The following is a 16,283-nucleotide window of genomic DNA, read 5'->3' on the forward strand; positions in this document are numbered from 1 at the left end:
TAGCGCACTAACAAAAGACAGCTAGCAGTTGTTTATCACGAACTGCCTTTTAGGTGTTTCGTTTAGTCGCGTTTGCAAGAGAAAAAACGACGCAGAGAGAGGGACGCCCACGTGGTTAACCGGAAGCGTGACACGCATTTCAAAGAAAGTCGCTGTGCCGCACAATTGGCTGGCCCCACATCATTTTGAAAGTTTTGGTGGGTTCTCCTTCAAGCATAGAAAGAATGCAGCGTGTCGCAAATAAATTAAAGCGGTGTTTTCAAATGTGCTCTCGAAACCTCGTATTGGCACCTTCCAAATATAGTTCGAAAGAAGAAAAATTCCGTTTTTTGTTTGTGCTAGATACTGTATTAGCAAACACAAAAATTTTTACTCATACATTAGGATGTCGCTAAAAGCATACAGTTGGTTTCGTCCGCACGGAAGCCTTCGCATCCTTTAATGTACAAGTCCATGTTAACTGGCACATTCACCATGGCTACCGACAGACTCAGAGAGGACATTTGCAATGTGTTTCGGCTTCCTAACAACCAGCTTGATCGCTTGCCAGATGAGTGGCAAAGACTTGCACCTTCTCGCCAGTGTACAGCGAAACAGGCGTTCTTAATTCTTTGTCTACCGCAACGAAAATAACATCTCTTGTGTCCCGATGAAAAGCCTCCTATATCCCGGAGTCCATACTTAGACGCTGTGGCCTCAGCAGTGACTGCTAGGCTGCCTTAAGCATATCCTGACTATCCTGATATCCTGACTTCAGCAAGGGGAATAAAGATAACGGTCATTACAGAGCCTTGAGCCACTGTTTTATAACTATTTTCTTGCAACGTCTTAAGGCAGCCCACTTCAAAAAAAAAAGTTCTTATGTGCCCCAGGTATTGCGAAGAAGGATAAAATGTCCTTAGGACATCTGAAACAGGTCACATTGGCCCATCTACATTTTTGTAGAAAAAATTAATGCACGCTTGCACCATTTACACAGAGGGGGCTTGTCTCGAGAAGCTGTAGAGCCCCTGCTGCTTTTGCAGCTCGTGTGACCATTTGCACGCCCAAAACTCTTTTTGTCACAACATCCATCGGATACAAACTTGCTACTCTTTTTGCAGCTGTAGAATAAAAGAACGCGCAGGAGCCATTTTAGGAAATGCGGAACGGTCTATAAAGCCAAAAGAGCGCTTCGAAGCTCGCAAGGTTTTTGTCGTACAAAATAAAACCGATTATTGTTCAAATTCAACAAAATTTGCAGTCAGTCTGCTGATAAAGAGCCCAGCCTCTTCAGTGGGTACAAGGTCATTGAGGCCTCACTGGTAAACAGCTGGCCATATTAAGCTGCCCTATATGCCATCGCTAGAGCGCCGACAACCCTTAAATCACAATGTGCAGGGAGCAATACTGGAGAGAGACTCGCAAACCTGCGCGTAACAACAAAATCCTCTGCTGGAATGCTAAAGAAAACTGCACTCGTAGTTTACATCTAAAGCCTCTAGCGATGATTATCGATTGCAGATGCGCCCGAGTCTCTGACCCTGTGACGCGACATAATTCTTGGTCGTGTCGTTAGATCAGCCGTGTCCAATTCATACGGCCATAGCTTTCGATTGGCTGATGGACATATGTGCGCGTAGTACTGATTTGCGGACACCATCAAGAGCCTACTCTGCCACGTTCACCGCTTCTGCGCACTATGAAAGGTTCGCCCATCCAAACTCACTGGATCATATGCTTTCTACTTAAACAAGCATTGTTCTCACGTGGTCTCATTCATCATCCCAGAAACTCACAATAGTTAAGTTGCGGCAAATAAATCGAACATACTGTGTCGCGCTACGCTTTGTCGAGTACATATAATTGATCTTAACTACTACCTTCGCTCTCTCTTTCTTATCCTCTCCGCTTCCGTTTCTTAATTTAGGATATCAAATTAGACAGTCTCATTAGCCTCCCTCAGGAATTTTGTCATTGATGGAATTCTCATGTCCGCCGTTGACAATAGCGTTGTAAGTGCTAACAAAACAATTGCCAGTCTCGTGTATCAGAACATTTATGTGCAAAGCTTTTGTGAATATCGAAATAAAACATCAATTTGTGCTTCGTTCGTGATTGAATATTCGCGTTCATTGCAGTTCGGGCAGAAAAAGTATGCAATGCTGAGAGACCAATTTTTGCAAAAATTTATTGCGTTTTACTAATTTCGCCCCATGTTTACGTGCTCCTGTTACGCGCTACCATGTGCAGGGAGAAGTACTGCATGCTCACTTTGATGAGCGCATTACTCTAACGTTGGCGTCATACGAGAAGGAAATATTACATTGTTTTAGCTATAATTTGCTTACGAAATATTAAAATCAAATAATACGTACCACTTTGCATGGACTTATGCTGTTGATGCGAATGACTGCTTGACAGTTCGCCAGTGCTACCTAGTTGACTTTTCTTATTTCGCTTTAAGGCGTTACTCCGTAAACGACCTAGCCCGGGATGGGTACCTGCTAGCGCGGATGAGGGGCCTTCGCCTTGTATGGCGCACAGAAGCACAAATGCAGCGAAAGCAATTAGAGTATTAGCGCTTGAAATCTTCGGCATTATTATCGTTCGTACATATGAGGGAAAATGCTGCTTCCTGGCCGCAATTTCTTGCGCTTGTGTCCAGACAATGCATAATGGCAAAACACGCGTATTGCTGGAAGTTGTCGACTGTCATATAAATCATTTCTTTCCCGTTCCGTGCTAAGATTTAAAAGTAAGAGCGTAAACCCACAGAAGTACTGAAGATGCGAGGCACACAAGCGCTTGTGCATTTTTTCTGTTTGTCTTGCTTCGAGCTATTAAACTTTCGCCACGTTTCAACACGACTACTCTAATCCCGCCAATTTAAGTATGGCATGCATTGCTTGATGGTGCAATTGTATTTTCTGCACGCAAAATGTTCTGTGAAAATTGGATCATATATGCGATGACTTAGCATTAGTGATTTTGCATCGGCTAAAAACACGTATCGTGATTGATCTCGTGAACAGAGATCTGAACCAGCCGCTACTAATAAAACTAATAGCGTGCTACTAAAAACGTGACTCAGTATCTCCTATTTGAGAAAGTGCTTTTCTGTCCATTACAAATCAATAACCAACGTTGATAGGCTTTCAGACCCATGTAAACATACCAATGGTATGCATGTTGCTTCGCGAGTGCTAAAGATGATTGTTTCACGCTACGATAAAAAATTTCCAGAGATGGCTTCCAGGAGTCGAAGCGGATCAAGAGCACAGGGCAAATCAAGATGACGGATGGCAAAGAGCTGCATCGATGACCTTATTTCCTGGAGCTGCAAATTCCGTTGTCCATGGGCGCCACAGCTTGTGAACGAAGGCTTTCTTTTCTAGAAGCTCGAGACAATTCTTTCGCGAAGAATTTGATTTATTGTGGGCGCGGACTATTTGTGATGCGAAGAGAGTTATTTCACAGGTCCCCTTTATGCGTTTGCAATAATATATTGATACAGAATTGCGTCCCTCACTGAATATACGATTGACCAACAACATTAGCATGCAAGTAAGAGAAACAAAGGAGTAAATGAAGGAGGTTAACAAAGCAGTTTACGCCGTTTGCTACCGCACACGTGAGGAGGGGATGGGGAAGGAGAACAAAATAATAGAGATAAGGTATAAATGTAAATCCTTCACGCGCACTAATCTAAATTCAGTGGATCTGTAGTCGCGCACGTAAGTCTGTTGCCTCATGTAGTGTAGAAGAGCTCGTGTGGCTTTCTGGTATGAGCAGCTGTGAGTTATGCTGCCAGAACCTATTCTGCAAAATAGCAATTTCCAGTCTACTCAAAGCACAAGCACACTGGAGAGTCTCACGTTATTAATGCGATTAGAATTTTTCGTCTACTCCAGGTATTTTGAGCCTTCTATCTGGCCTCTTACGCCGACACAATGGCTAAAGTTGTATAGCAGCACGAGGAACCGGTTGTGCTCCTGGTCCTTCCATCATCATCATCATCCTAGCTTCGTGACCTCAATCTCGTCATGCCCTCCTCGTCGCACCTTCTATGCCGACCCAGTGGTTAATATTGTATAATTGCTTGGGTCACCAGTTATGTGCTCGTGGTCGTTACTCTGACGTGGTCCTTCTGTCATCGTCATTCCACCTTTCTCATCCTACTCATGTCATGCCATCGTCATCACATGTTTGTCGTCATATAGCCATCATGCATTCCTTGTCGCATCGTCGTCGCGCTGCAGTCGAGTCGCGGTCGTTCTGTGACAGTATTCTTCGTCGTCGTTCCTGCAGCTACGGCTTCCGACTGTTGTCATGCAGTCGCCATCTGGTCGTTGTCGTCATACAGGTCTCGCGATGCGGTCTTCGTCCAGCTATTGTCGCCATACACTCATTATCATTCCACTGTCCTCATACCACTGTCATTCCATCGTCGCCGCTGTATAGTCGTCAAACATTCATCGTTAGCATTCGTTTTCATACCGTTCTTAGGATGCCGACGCGGTCGCTCCATCGTTACCATTCTAACTTCGTCATTTGACGCTCGTCATGCCAACGTCGTCACACAGTCATCGTCATACAGCTTTCGTCGTTCAGCGGATGTCAATACGCCTTCGTCACTCCAGCTCAATGAAGCTGTCGTCATTCAATCTTGATTTTGTCGCAGTTGTCAGGCAAACGTCGTCATACAGTCATCGTGACACATTCGTTGCCTTAACGTCGTCGTGTTGCCATCACGACTGTTTCATCGTCGTCATTACAACTTCATCATCCCATTCTCATCATGCCGCCGCCTTCACACAGCCATCGCCCGGCCTTCGATGGCGACGAAATGCGAAAACACCCGTGTACTTAGATTTAGGTGCACGTTAAAGAACCCCAGGTGGTCCAAATTTTCGGAGTCCTACACTACGGCGTCCGTCATAATCAGAAAGTGGTTTTGGCACGTAAAACCCCATAATTACATTTATTCATTGCCCGGCCGTTGTCGTCATTGTTCCGTCATCATGCAGTCTTGTCTATGCGTTCATTGTAATACTACATTTGCAACCCGCCGTGGTGGCTCAGTGGCCATGGTGTTAGCCTGCTGTGCACGAAGTCGCGGGATCACATCCCGGCCACGGCGGCTGTATTTTTATGGGGACGAAATGCGAAAACACCCGTGTAATTACATTTAGGTGCACGTTAAAGAAACCCAGGTGGTCGAAATTTCCGGAGTTCCCAACTACGGCGTGCTTCCGAATCAGAAAGTGGTTTGGGCGCGTAAAACTCCATAATTAAAAAAAATACTGCCTTCGCGATGTCATTGCGGCAGTTCCATCGTCGTCATTATTAAAGAAATGACTCTCACATGCCGCCGTCGTTGTCATGCCGACACGGTCGTTGCGTTACCGTCATTCTTGCTTTGACACCCAACTCTCGCATGGCGTCGCTGTCAAGCCATCATCTTCATACACTCGTCGCACACAATTGTCGTCATGCCCATCGCCATCGTGCTGTAGTGTTATGATAGTAATCACTTCACTAACGTCATCCCATTGTCGTCATTACATTGTCGTCACACTCTTTCCGTTATATCATGATGATCAATTAGGCACTGTCATCTTATCATCATGCCATCGTTGTCACACCTGCTTTGCTGTTCCATGGACGCCATTCCTCCTTCGTTACTCGTAACTGAATTGGCATCATACAGTCGTCCGCCCGCCACATTCATGCGTGACCTTGGCAAGGGAATGCCTTAGCTATATGTGGAACTGTACTAGATTACGCCGCCTACAGCCCAAGCTACGGAAGTGTCAGAATAAACACCACGGGTATTAAATAAACACGGCTTCAGAAATATTAGGTGTAGCTACATAGCTCGAATAATAATATGAGCTACGTATAAATACAGCTATGATAATATGGCGCCCGTCATATTCTTTCTGTTCTTCGTCCTCTTTTAATTTGCGCCGAAAAGTTTGCTTAGTTATGGATAATCTCATACCCATCGACAGTCATCGGGAGATGAGTTCTGACGCGAGTAGTTTTTGTTGAAGCAAGAGCAGTGACGCAGCAGATGATGCATGGTCCTTTCACATTTACACTGAAGGCACAGAGGGGGAGTCCACTATTTCAGTGTGATAGCTGTGTGAGTTCATTAGAGCAGCATATTCCAACCTACACCCGACACAACAGCCTTGCACCACATTCTTAAACATTTGTAGGTAACTGCAGCCGTAATTACTGACCCAAGCTGCATACGCTACAGTTCGAGTTCTGTGGAACATTCTGATGTCTGAATGTATCGGCATCCATTGAAACTCAAATTCCGTTCTCTGTCAGCAATACAATGACAATTTTTATCATTGAGCATGTAATGCTTTTAGCTCCTTTGAGCTTAAGTGACCTTAAGCCCAAAGCCAGAGCCATGCAGTTGACAGATGGGAAGAGGACTTGGCACCCGGAGGTGCCGCGTCCAAGAGCTTACATGTACTCATCAACCCAACATCATTCGGTACACTGACACCGGCACTCCTCCTCTGCCCGGCCTGACTGGGTGGGGGGGCTTTGGTTCGGGCCAATGGTCCTTCCCGGACAAGGGAGCTGTTGTGATGCAGCACAACTGAGTTGCTGCACTCAACACACAAACAGCCATGTTGGTCTTACAGGACACAAGCCTGACTGACCCTTGGACTGCCTTGACACAAAAGAGGCCAAGGCATACAACCATGGAGACCCCCAAAGCCATCCTCGGTGCAGCGCAACCACACGAGGGTGCGCCAACACCGGTTCCGGCTCTGGGTTCCACTAAGCCAAACGAAACCCCGTAGATCGACTGGCACGCACGGCCGAGTTGAGCGACCTTAGGGTCATGCATCATAACTTAATGCCGAGCTTTCCATCTAATTTATCAAAAATGACGGCAGGATGAGCCCACTCTTCGAGAAACTTCTTGTCGCCCAAGCGATGCCGCTCCCGGTGAGGTGGAACCAGACCCCATTCTGTGCTTTAGGAAACACCTCGTCAAGGCGCGGCCGCCGTCCCGCGAAAATTGCATCACAGCGTGCCAACCAAAATTGGTATGAGCACTCGGCGAGAAGGAGCACGAACTGGTTGATCGCCTGATTAGGCAAAGGGTGCAAGAAACGAACCGTCTGGTATGGAACACCTGGGAACTTAAAAAGACTAGCAATCCTTTGGAAAAGAGCTGCAGCAAGCACACACTTCGTAAAGATATGAACCGAGTCCTCACGACCGCCACAAAAATGGCACACTCCACAAGCCGGGACGGCTGTGAAGGGCCTCTAACTCAGCTGCAGGCACCCTCGCGCCAGGCAGTACATGAACGTAGCTCGCCTAGCGTCGAGGAAACTGGCCGTAATGAGCTTCCAGTTTGGCCTGTGGATGGACAGATCGTACCTTTGGCAACGCGGAGGGAGGCCTGTGGTGAGGATATCGACTAGTTCTTGGATTGAAGTTGAAACTACGTCGATGCCGGGTTGAACCTTGCGGAGGCTTACCAGAAAACTGGCAGCCGCCACATAAATGGTGGACGGGGAACCTGAGCGAGGCGCACAGTGGGAGAATGTGCTCTGCGAAAACAAGCGGAGTCGGGTGCTAAGGAAAAAGGAAGTTAAGCTTCGAGCTTGGAGCATATCCGAGTTCAGAGTGACTCAGGTCCACCTGACGTGTAATGCAGTAGACACGATTCCAAGGTCGGGAATTCCGAGTGCTCCCTTATCCCTGGGCAACTTGGGCACCTGCCTAGCTACACAACCAGTTGTCCCCTTCCAAAGGAAGCGAAAGGAGAACCTCTCCAAGATAAGCTTGGTTCTCAGGACACTCAAACGAGAACATTCGGACATCCAGTCAAAACTTAAGAAAATGCCGTCTCTGGCCCCCAGCCCTTCGTACAGGACAACATTACATACGCTAGTCACTTCCCAAACCGCTTTAAGAAATATTGCTGCCGAGCTCTTCCTAATGTTTCTTCACAAGATCACTGAAGCCGTAACCTTTAGCACACTGAAGTTTTATCTGTCATTGGCAATAGCGACGTTCAAAAAGCAGATACAGGGCACCACAGACTTGATTGTCATCTTTTGGCGCTGCCTGTTCAACGACAGCGGTCCGTGAGCTCTGCTGCTCGAGAGATGGCACAACACTGCGTGACCAAGCCGGCAGCGTCCGGTGCGCCGCGGATGGCTGTTTGGACGAGACGACACCTGCAATGAGGTTCAGTTCAAAACAAGTTCGTGTGCTATGGTGTGGTGAGGTATGTCGTTGCGAAGATGCACTATACCTATTTCAAGATTGTGGCTAGTATCATCTCAACCAGTCTGCATTGCCGGTAGCCATTTCATGCGTACATCTGCTCTCGATTACAGGGAAGCCATCATCAACTTCGCGCGCGTTCAAAGGCTCGCTTAGAGTCACAAAAGTTTGCTGACTATCGTTTTGGTTCTTTTTTAAATATACGCAACAGTGGCGCTAAATGAAGAGAAGGGACTTCGGAACCTCTAGATGAAACGACGTGTTATGTCTTCATATTTACGACAAGCGATTGAAATAGCGTAACGGAGGGGCTCGTGGAGCTTCGCCAGACCAAACCGGCTGTGTAACCATGAATTTAGCTAGTTTACAAAGTACGCATAAGCTCCGATGTGATCTGCTCTGCTTGAAAGCCGCATATGACAATCTAGCCATCTTTCTGGAACTGTAAAATCTGCAGGAGGCTTTTTCAAGCCTCGCAAAAGAGATGGCGTTGCCATTGCGGGTGAGTACTTTAACGACGTAGAGTTCTCGTTAATCACTACTGCTCTGGAAAACGTTGCCTTCAGTTCTGAACACCGGACATCCCAATAACCTTCCTTATCTGTGCGTAGTTATTGGCAGATAAGTGGTTACCAGATGTGAACGTCGTCATATCGGTAATATTATTTATGTTTTTGGTTCTAAGTGCCAAAACCACGATATGAATATGAAGCACGCCGTGGTGGGGGGCTCTGGATTAATTTTCAACACGACGGTTTCTTTTAAGCACTCCCAATGCACAGTAAACGAGTGCGCTTTCATTTCGCCCACATCAAAATGCCACTCCCACGGCCGGGACTCAACCGCGAGCCTTTGTTCTTACTTGCATCGACAACATATATGTAATAAGCCGGGAGGAAATAAAGGCAAAGAGTTTAAGTAGTTAACTAAACTTTGCAGAGTTGGCTACCCCACATGTGCTGAGGGAAATGGGGCAGTGAAAAGAGAGAGAGAGAGTACATGAGCTTAGATTAGGACATTCACACGCACCAAGCAAGGTGAAGCGTACATAGGCTGGGACACGCAAACATGTCGTCTTCACGTACTGTAGAACTGCTCGTGTCATTTTTTGGGCTGATGAGCTCTCAGGCCCGGCTCCAAAGAGCCTTGTTTCTGAAGAAGGCCGATCGTCTCGTTTACACAAGGCATAATGGAGAATCTGACGTTGTATGTCGAGGCGAAAACATTGCCGCAGAATATATATTCGATGGTTCCGTCATCTGTGCACTTTGCGCACATAGGTGAATCAGCAATATCAATGAGATAACCGTACGACAAATCTAAGGCTACCATGATCACAGCCGACAGCACCGGTACAAGTACAGCAATGGTCACAGCATTGCGCCGCTATACCGAAGGATTAGGGTTTGAAAGCGACCGTCCGGCCTTCTTAGGTCGAAAGCAGCTCGCCAGAAGCGGGTCAGAAATGGCCAAACGCTGGCAGGAATTTGTACCAGCTTTATCCCAACGCTGGCACTTAAGCATAGCGCTACGGAGTCCAATTCCGGCCCAGTATTAAAGCCAGGATTGGGCTAACATCGTGACAGTACAGCAGCCAATGTGCAACTAGCATTGCAGCTGCGCTAGGTTATATTATTACCTTTATGAACGCCCACATCGGGCCAGTGCCCGCTGTAAGACGAATGCTTTAAATGCACTGGTTTGAGAGTGCTCAGCCGATATTACCCCCAACCTATTGCCAGTGGCATTTGTTTTATTCACTTACCCTGGGGGCCCATACGTGCATTACAAGCTTTTTTTTCCTGCATATGGGAAAGAAGCCCATCAGGGCGTAAACGGAGGAAGGGGTTGTGCTGGGCGGCGTCAGCTGGAGCCAGCTTACCTTCATCACACCTTCCTCACGGGCGTTGCGGCTGGACTGCTGTCAACCCCAGCATATAACAAGCGGCATCGTCCGCACTAACCATGTTTACGCTTTTACCTGGAACAGATTTTTGTGTTGCGTCTGCTCTTTTAGACGAACTTGTGGCCTTCGAAAACCTCGCACTCGTTAAAGTAAGCCCTTCCTACACAAGCTCTCCAGTGGCTATTGGCATAAATTCTTGTCTTTAGTCTATTTCTTTCACACACACTTTTATTAATTTCCTTTTCTTTTTTCTATCGTTGTTTTTCTTCTTAAGCTGCCGAAATCGATATAGAAACCGACTCTGCCCAGTTTGTTTTCAGTCTTGAGAGACGTGGGTCTCCGGCTGAAGCGTCGACGATAAACAGTTGTTTTTCAATAAGATCATCAACCTGGTCTTGCATACATACTTGGTCGGACAAACAGAAAACGCACTTTTAAGTTTCCAACGCCTTTATTTTTTCCCCGACGAAAACGGCGGTGTATTTCTCTCAGACAATGCCGACTGTGTGGTTAAGAAAATTGTCCTGCACTGAAACACACTGTACACAATAAAAGTACAGCCTGGAACACGACTTTTCAGCATTAAAACAGAAAGCCTTTATTGGTGTTGCGGAGCAAAAATTTGCAGGAATGAATCACTTTGTTCTTTCATTCATGCAGTGGAGTGGACGTCCCAGGTGAAATTATCCCTTGCCACATGCTGCGGTAAAAGAACATTCAGCCATCAAATTCTAGTGATATCAAAATCTCAGGTGTCATGGGCAACAAACAGAATACACAAGTGGAGACATATATTTGCGGTAGACCGCTATTTGCTAGGCAGAATGGCGCCAGATATTGCATTGCGATTGCGTTGAGGATATAGCACACCTAAATAAATAGTAGAAGGCTCACAGGAAAAAAAAAACCGCTTTAGGCTGTCTTCACTTGCCTAACGTATTCCATGTAATAGCAGCCGCAGCCTCAAGTAGTGATGGAAATATCAGTGCAGATGGTTACATTCTTCAAGAGCAGTACACAGTATGCACAGAAATATAAAATTAACTGACTTTTCAAACGCGAAATCGCGAAAGGTTTTGACGTTTAATTTTGTTATAGTAAGCCTATACTCGAAAAAGTCGTCTTTACCGACATCGAAAATCCGGTACTTATCTTACTAAAGTGAACTTCGCTAATCTCGTTTCATCCCTTTCATAATGTTTACTACTTTATTTTCACCAATTTTCAATTAATTCTTGATTGTCCAGCCCTTGACCCGCCGCTGGAGACGCCAAACCGGCCATCTGCCCAAAACAACCCTGCCGAAGCGTATTCGAAGCGATATTCAGCAAATAAACTTCCTTTAGTATAACACAAACGGTTTCCATTATCCATTAATGGGCAATTATTATATGCCGCATTACGCGAAAATCTGTCTGCGCAGTCGTCGTGACCTAAAGATGGTACCAAAAATGGTCGGTGGGCCGGGCGAAGAGTAAAAGCACATCAAAAATGCTCGTGTTGGCGTCAAATTTCTCAGGGAGGTTCCTGCAAGCAAAGTAAATTATTGTCTTTCAAAAGAACATTTCCTAACTTTCAGTCCGGGTGAGAATCGAAGCCGGGCCTCCGGGGTGCAAGAAAAGCATGCTTGCCCGAAGGGAAGGCAGCTCCACGGTTCTGATTGGCTAAACGTAGGTCTAGTGCGTGCGTGATTGAGCACGTGATGGGCGCCGGCAAGGGGAGGAGGTGGCGCCAGGTCGTTAGTGTATAAAATGAGTATCTAAAATAAAAATCATTCATTTCCGTTTGAACGCCGATGAGCGGTCCTTCGAGTTATGAACTCCTTCCGGCTAAGCGAGAGCGTTGGGACGTTTGGCTCATTTTGATTTGGCCCTAGAAAGGCGCAGTTAGAAAGCAGTAAAGAGCTTGCGCGCACGAGGAATGCATGGTGAGAAGCATTTCGCCAAAGGGACTCTGATACTTTCGCATTCCTACACGTAAGCAGTCTCAAATCTCTATGCCGAGACATATTTGCGACAAATCGCAAAGCAGTTGGTGCGCACTGACACGCAACTAGCCGAAGCGTAATTTTTTTTAGGTGGAGAAAAAATAATTTTGACCAAAGATATCAATACAGGGTAGGTCTGACCAATAGAAAGAAGAGCCATGCTCACTATAGTACTAGAGATATTACGCCTGTCTGTATATACCGAATTGGTTTTCAACGCGCTGTTATCGATCGAACTGCCACTAAGTATCGCTTCTAAGTATGCCACTAAGTAACGCCCTGCGAAGACCAATGTTTCGTGCAATTCGCCCAGTCTTCGTCAACGATATCTGCCGAAACCGACGTTTGCTGAGCGGCACTGGCATCATGCACATCTATTGTAAGCACGGATGCAGCTGAGGAAAGCAATGCACGCGTCACCGCGACATCAAACGGGACGGTGCAAACGCTTGAACCGTGACAACGGTATACACGGCACTTTCTTCAAGAAACAGCATCAGCAACTTGTTTTCAAATGTATTACACTTCAGCAGGTGAACACAAGCCACGTACCTGGGCGTCTCCTAGTTGTGGTTGGTCGTGGAGGGCGGTAGTAGATCCTTTGCGGTTGCCTATTAGGGACGGTATCTCTGCGCGTAGGATGCTTGGGACTAATCGCTGGGTTTCCCGCGAGAACGTAGGCGGGCATGTTTCCTTGTAACTTGACAAGAAGGCAAAATACAGTAAAAACGACCAGTATGCTTAATCTGAAAGCCTCTGCCATAGTCCACAGGCGGTAGAGTACGTAAGTCGCCGCTTGTGCGCTTATACGCATGTTAGACAATGGATAACAATATGAGATGAAATATTCACCTTCCTTCTCTTAGCTGCTCTATTGTTAGTCTCCGGCTGGTCAGTACAACTTTGTTCATCCCGCTTATGTGCTGTTGAGCGCATGTTAGTTAACCATGAATACCGAGAAAAATGTACATTTACGCTTTCAACTTTGTTCTCTCCGGCGCAGACGTGTCGATGCTTTCTGCGAGTGTTAGCCTGGGAGTGTTAACCAGCGCCACCACTCAGAAACCTAACACTCCCTGCACGGTTAGTTTTTGTAGTAACACATAAATACCCAAGAAAGTGGACGCGAGAACGGCACCGCGGTAGCTCAATTGGTTGGGCATCACACGTGCAATGCGAAGACGTGGGATCGTTCCCCACCTTCGGCAATATTTTTTCATCTAATTTCATTTTCATTAATTTATGATGTCTTTAATTCAATTATGAAGTATAAGTAAGTTTCCCTGTGTTGTCCTTGGTGCCTTTATTTGTTGGCTTCTCATACTAAGGTTAATAAATATCGGGCCCCCTCGGTTAACACACACACACACACACACACACACACACACACACACACACACACACACACACATATATATATATATATATATATATATATATATGTGTGTGTGTGTGTGTGTGTGTGTGTGTGTGTGTGTGTTTGTGTGTGTGTGTGTGTGTGTGTGTGTTTGTGTTAGATAAAAGTGTTTTTTTGAGTGTGAAAGCATCTCTCGAATACACGCAAAGTGCTTCAGGCGGGCAGTCTTGTGGCAATTTCGCGTGCATTTGCGCACTTCTTTCAGGCTCGGAAAAACACTTTTATGTAGCACCTACTGTGAACAAAAAGCTGTATCGGTAGCTTTCCATGTCGCTCTACAATTTTCTCATGGACACTTTCCATCTTATTATGATATTTCAGAAGTTGTATAATTATTCGGACTAATGACCTAATTAGGCGGAATGAAAAAAGACACAATTTCAGTCTCCCCAAGCGATGGCAAACAACATTAGCTTGGTTCTCTCCAGCTACGTGGCATTCGCATATTTTTAAAATTCTGGTTAAAATTAGGTGGCACAGCCTGTATATGAGTTACGCAGGCTTCGTAGGGCGGTAAATGCGCTCCATCTGCTTGCCAAAGTCTGTTACACCATGCACAAGAAGCGCTTCGGGACTTGCTCTGTTGGGGTTGTTTATTCAAATCCACTATTATGCGGGAAGAGACGTATAGGCCAAACTGGTCGCTGCCTTAATCAAAGGCTAAAAGAACATGATTACAATGGGCACCGAGCTATTCAGGGACATATGGGAATTCACTGTCACGAATGTGGATGTAAGCCAAATTTTTACAGGTGTAAAGTTCTGAAAAAGCCCCGATCACAACTTACGAGCAAGATTCTTGAAGCTGACCTCATAGCAAGGGCTAGCAGCACATGTGTTAGCGCCTAATCTTTGTGCCTATCTTCGCAGGAAGATTTCTTGATCAGCTTATCCGCGCATAACAGGATTGCGCGCTCTGTGGTTCGTGATGGTGTAGTATCCTTTCGGTGTCACGTTTTGTGCAGTATTGTGACGACATTGCTTTATGCTTTCTTGCGGCTGTACATTTCGTGCAGTCTGCCAATAAAACGAGTTGGAAGTCAGTGCTCTGTTCCTTCTGCTGGACGGCTCTGCTTCTTCACAGCAAGACCTGTCTGCTTGCGTTTACGTGTATACCAGACACGTTAACACACTCTCATAATTATCGTTTGCCCGGACGGGTTAAAGCAGCAACCTCTTCTTGTTGTGTGCACCAATTATCGACGTCGATCAGCGTTCGAGGTATGTTTTAACCAATGTATGCGGTGGCCTTCCCAGGTTTTTCTGTTGAGGAACTTCTTTGCTCATTTGGAATAGAATGGGTACGGTAAAAAATGAAACGGGGGATCGCACAGAGTTTATTCAACTCCTGTAGAAGCAACGATCACACATTAGGTTTGCCGAACTGTATTTGTGAATCTATTTCTTAAAATTTGTTAAAGAAAGCTATGGCATTTCCATTATAGAATGGCAGAATGCTGCTTAGGTGGAAGTTTAGCATGATGAATACTTGCTGGCATCAGTTGCGTGAGTTTGTTCAGGTTGCCAATTACTGGAGCCCACATGGTCGAATCGGTGGGCGATTCCTCTTGCGCGGGCGAGAATGGCAAGGTAGGCATGGCAGTAGCAGGCGGAAACGTAGCTTTGAGTTCCTTCGGCCGGATAAATACCCCTGCTTTCCGTTCGCGCAACAGTTGCAGCTGCCGGGACAGGAGCACTATCTGTGCGTCCAAATCTGCAATGTCTTGGTCTTCAGCTACCTCGGCCTTATCGAGTGTGTTCCCGACAGGATGAGAAAACTATTTGCCCTTTTTTTGATATTTTCAGTGGCTTAGAATACGAAGGGTCTGCTTGGGTGGTTATCTCTGGATCTGGCTGAGTGTCGCCTGCCGGTGGCAATTCCTGGTAGCGACTGTAAAGCAAGACAGGCTCTGCTGTGTCCCATGTTGCGTTGTGCATCCGGACGCATGGCACGCTGAATCCTAGAGCATATAGGGGCAGTCATGTCGAGCTCATCCGACTTGTAAAGTCCGCATCGATAGCGGGGCTTTCCCTCCGGTGTCGTTCGTTCGGGTTCCGGAGATGGGCAATAATGTTGTAGGTGTCAAATTTTATAACGCCTGCAGCAGTACACGGCGAGTAGTTTAAACTGTTTGAGGCGCACTATACAGAAATTGTAATAAAATTTCCCTTTAAATGCCTTGGGAACTTGTCTCGCGATAAAGTAAGCCCTTCCCGTTACCGAGACATCGAAGAGCGTGTAGATTATGGGACGCATATTGCAGTTCCTGAACAATTTGTGCAGAATAGTCCTTCGGGTCTAAGCAGTAAACGAGGCATTGCTTCAAGTTAGGTCTTCTCTCAAATTATGCCTGCACTGGCACATATTCTTCAGTTAACACTGCTATTCTTTCTATATCGCATGTCTCCTGCGCGTCGTCATGAGAGGCATGGTGGAATGTTAGAGGCTTTATGGACCACTAACCCTTGGTAGCCATAGGCCCAGATACACTGATAAATAACATGCTGAATTACTCTTGGTGGTGGGGGATGTAACTGATATCAAACCGAACGGCTGGCATGGTATGGACACAGAAAATTCGGTCAGAAGATGGAATTGGATAAGAAACTGTGAAGGCTTCACACATGACAGCATAGCATGGTTCTAAGCAATAACAATGGTGGACATTTAGCGTTCCAGTGCAGGAGCTGCGAGCGCTTACGGCATTCCGATCTAG

General features: G+C 46.2%; 1 long non-coding RNA gene across 1 annotated transcript; it reads right to left on the reverse strand.

The window, feature by feature from the left end:
* Positions 1-10,759: 10,759 nt before the first annotated feature.
* LOC126525659 (uncharacterized) lies at positions 10,760-12,950 on the reverse strand. The gene is made up of 2 exons (XR_007598268.2): positions 12,702-12,950; positions 10,760-10,862 (listed from the first exon to the last, which is right to left on the reverse strand). It is a non-coding gene; the product is annotated as an uncharacterized lncRNA (long non-coding RNA).
* Positions 12,951-16,283: the final 3,333 nt, after the last annotated feature.

This window comes from Dermacentor andersoni, chromosome 8 (assembly GCF_023375885.2).
Source record: "Dermacentor andersoni chromosome 8, qqDerAnde1_hic_scaffold, whole genome shotgun sequence".
NCBI lineage: Eukaryota > Metazoa > Arthropoda > Arachnida > Ixodida > Ixodidae > Dermacentor > Dermacentor andersoni.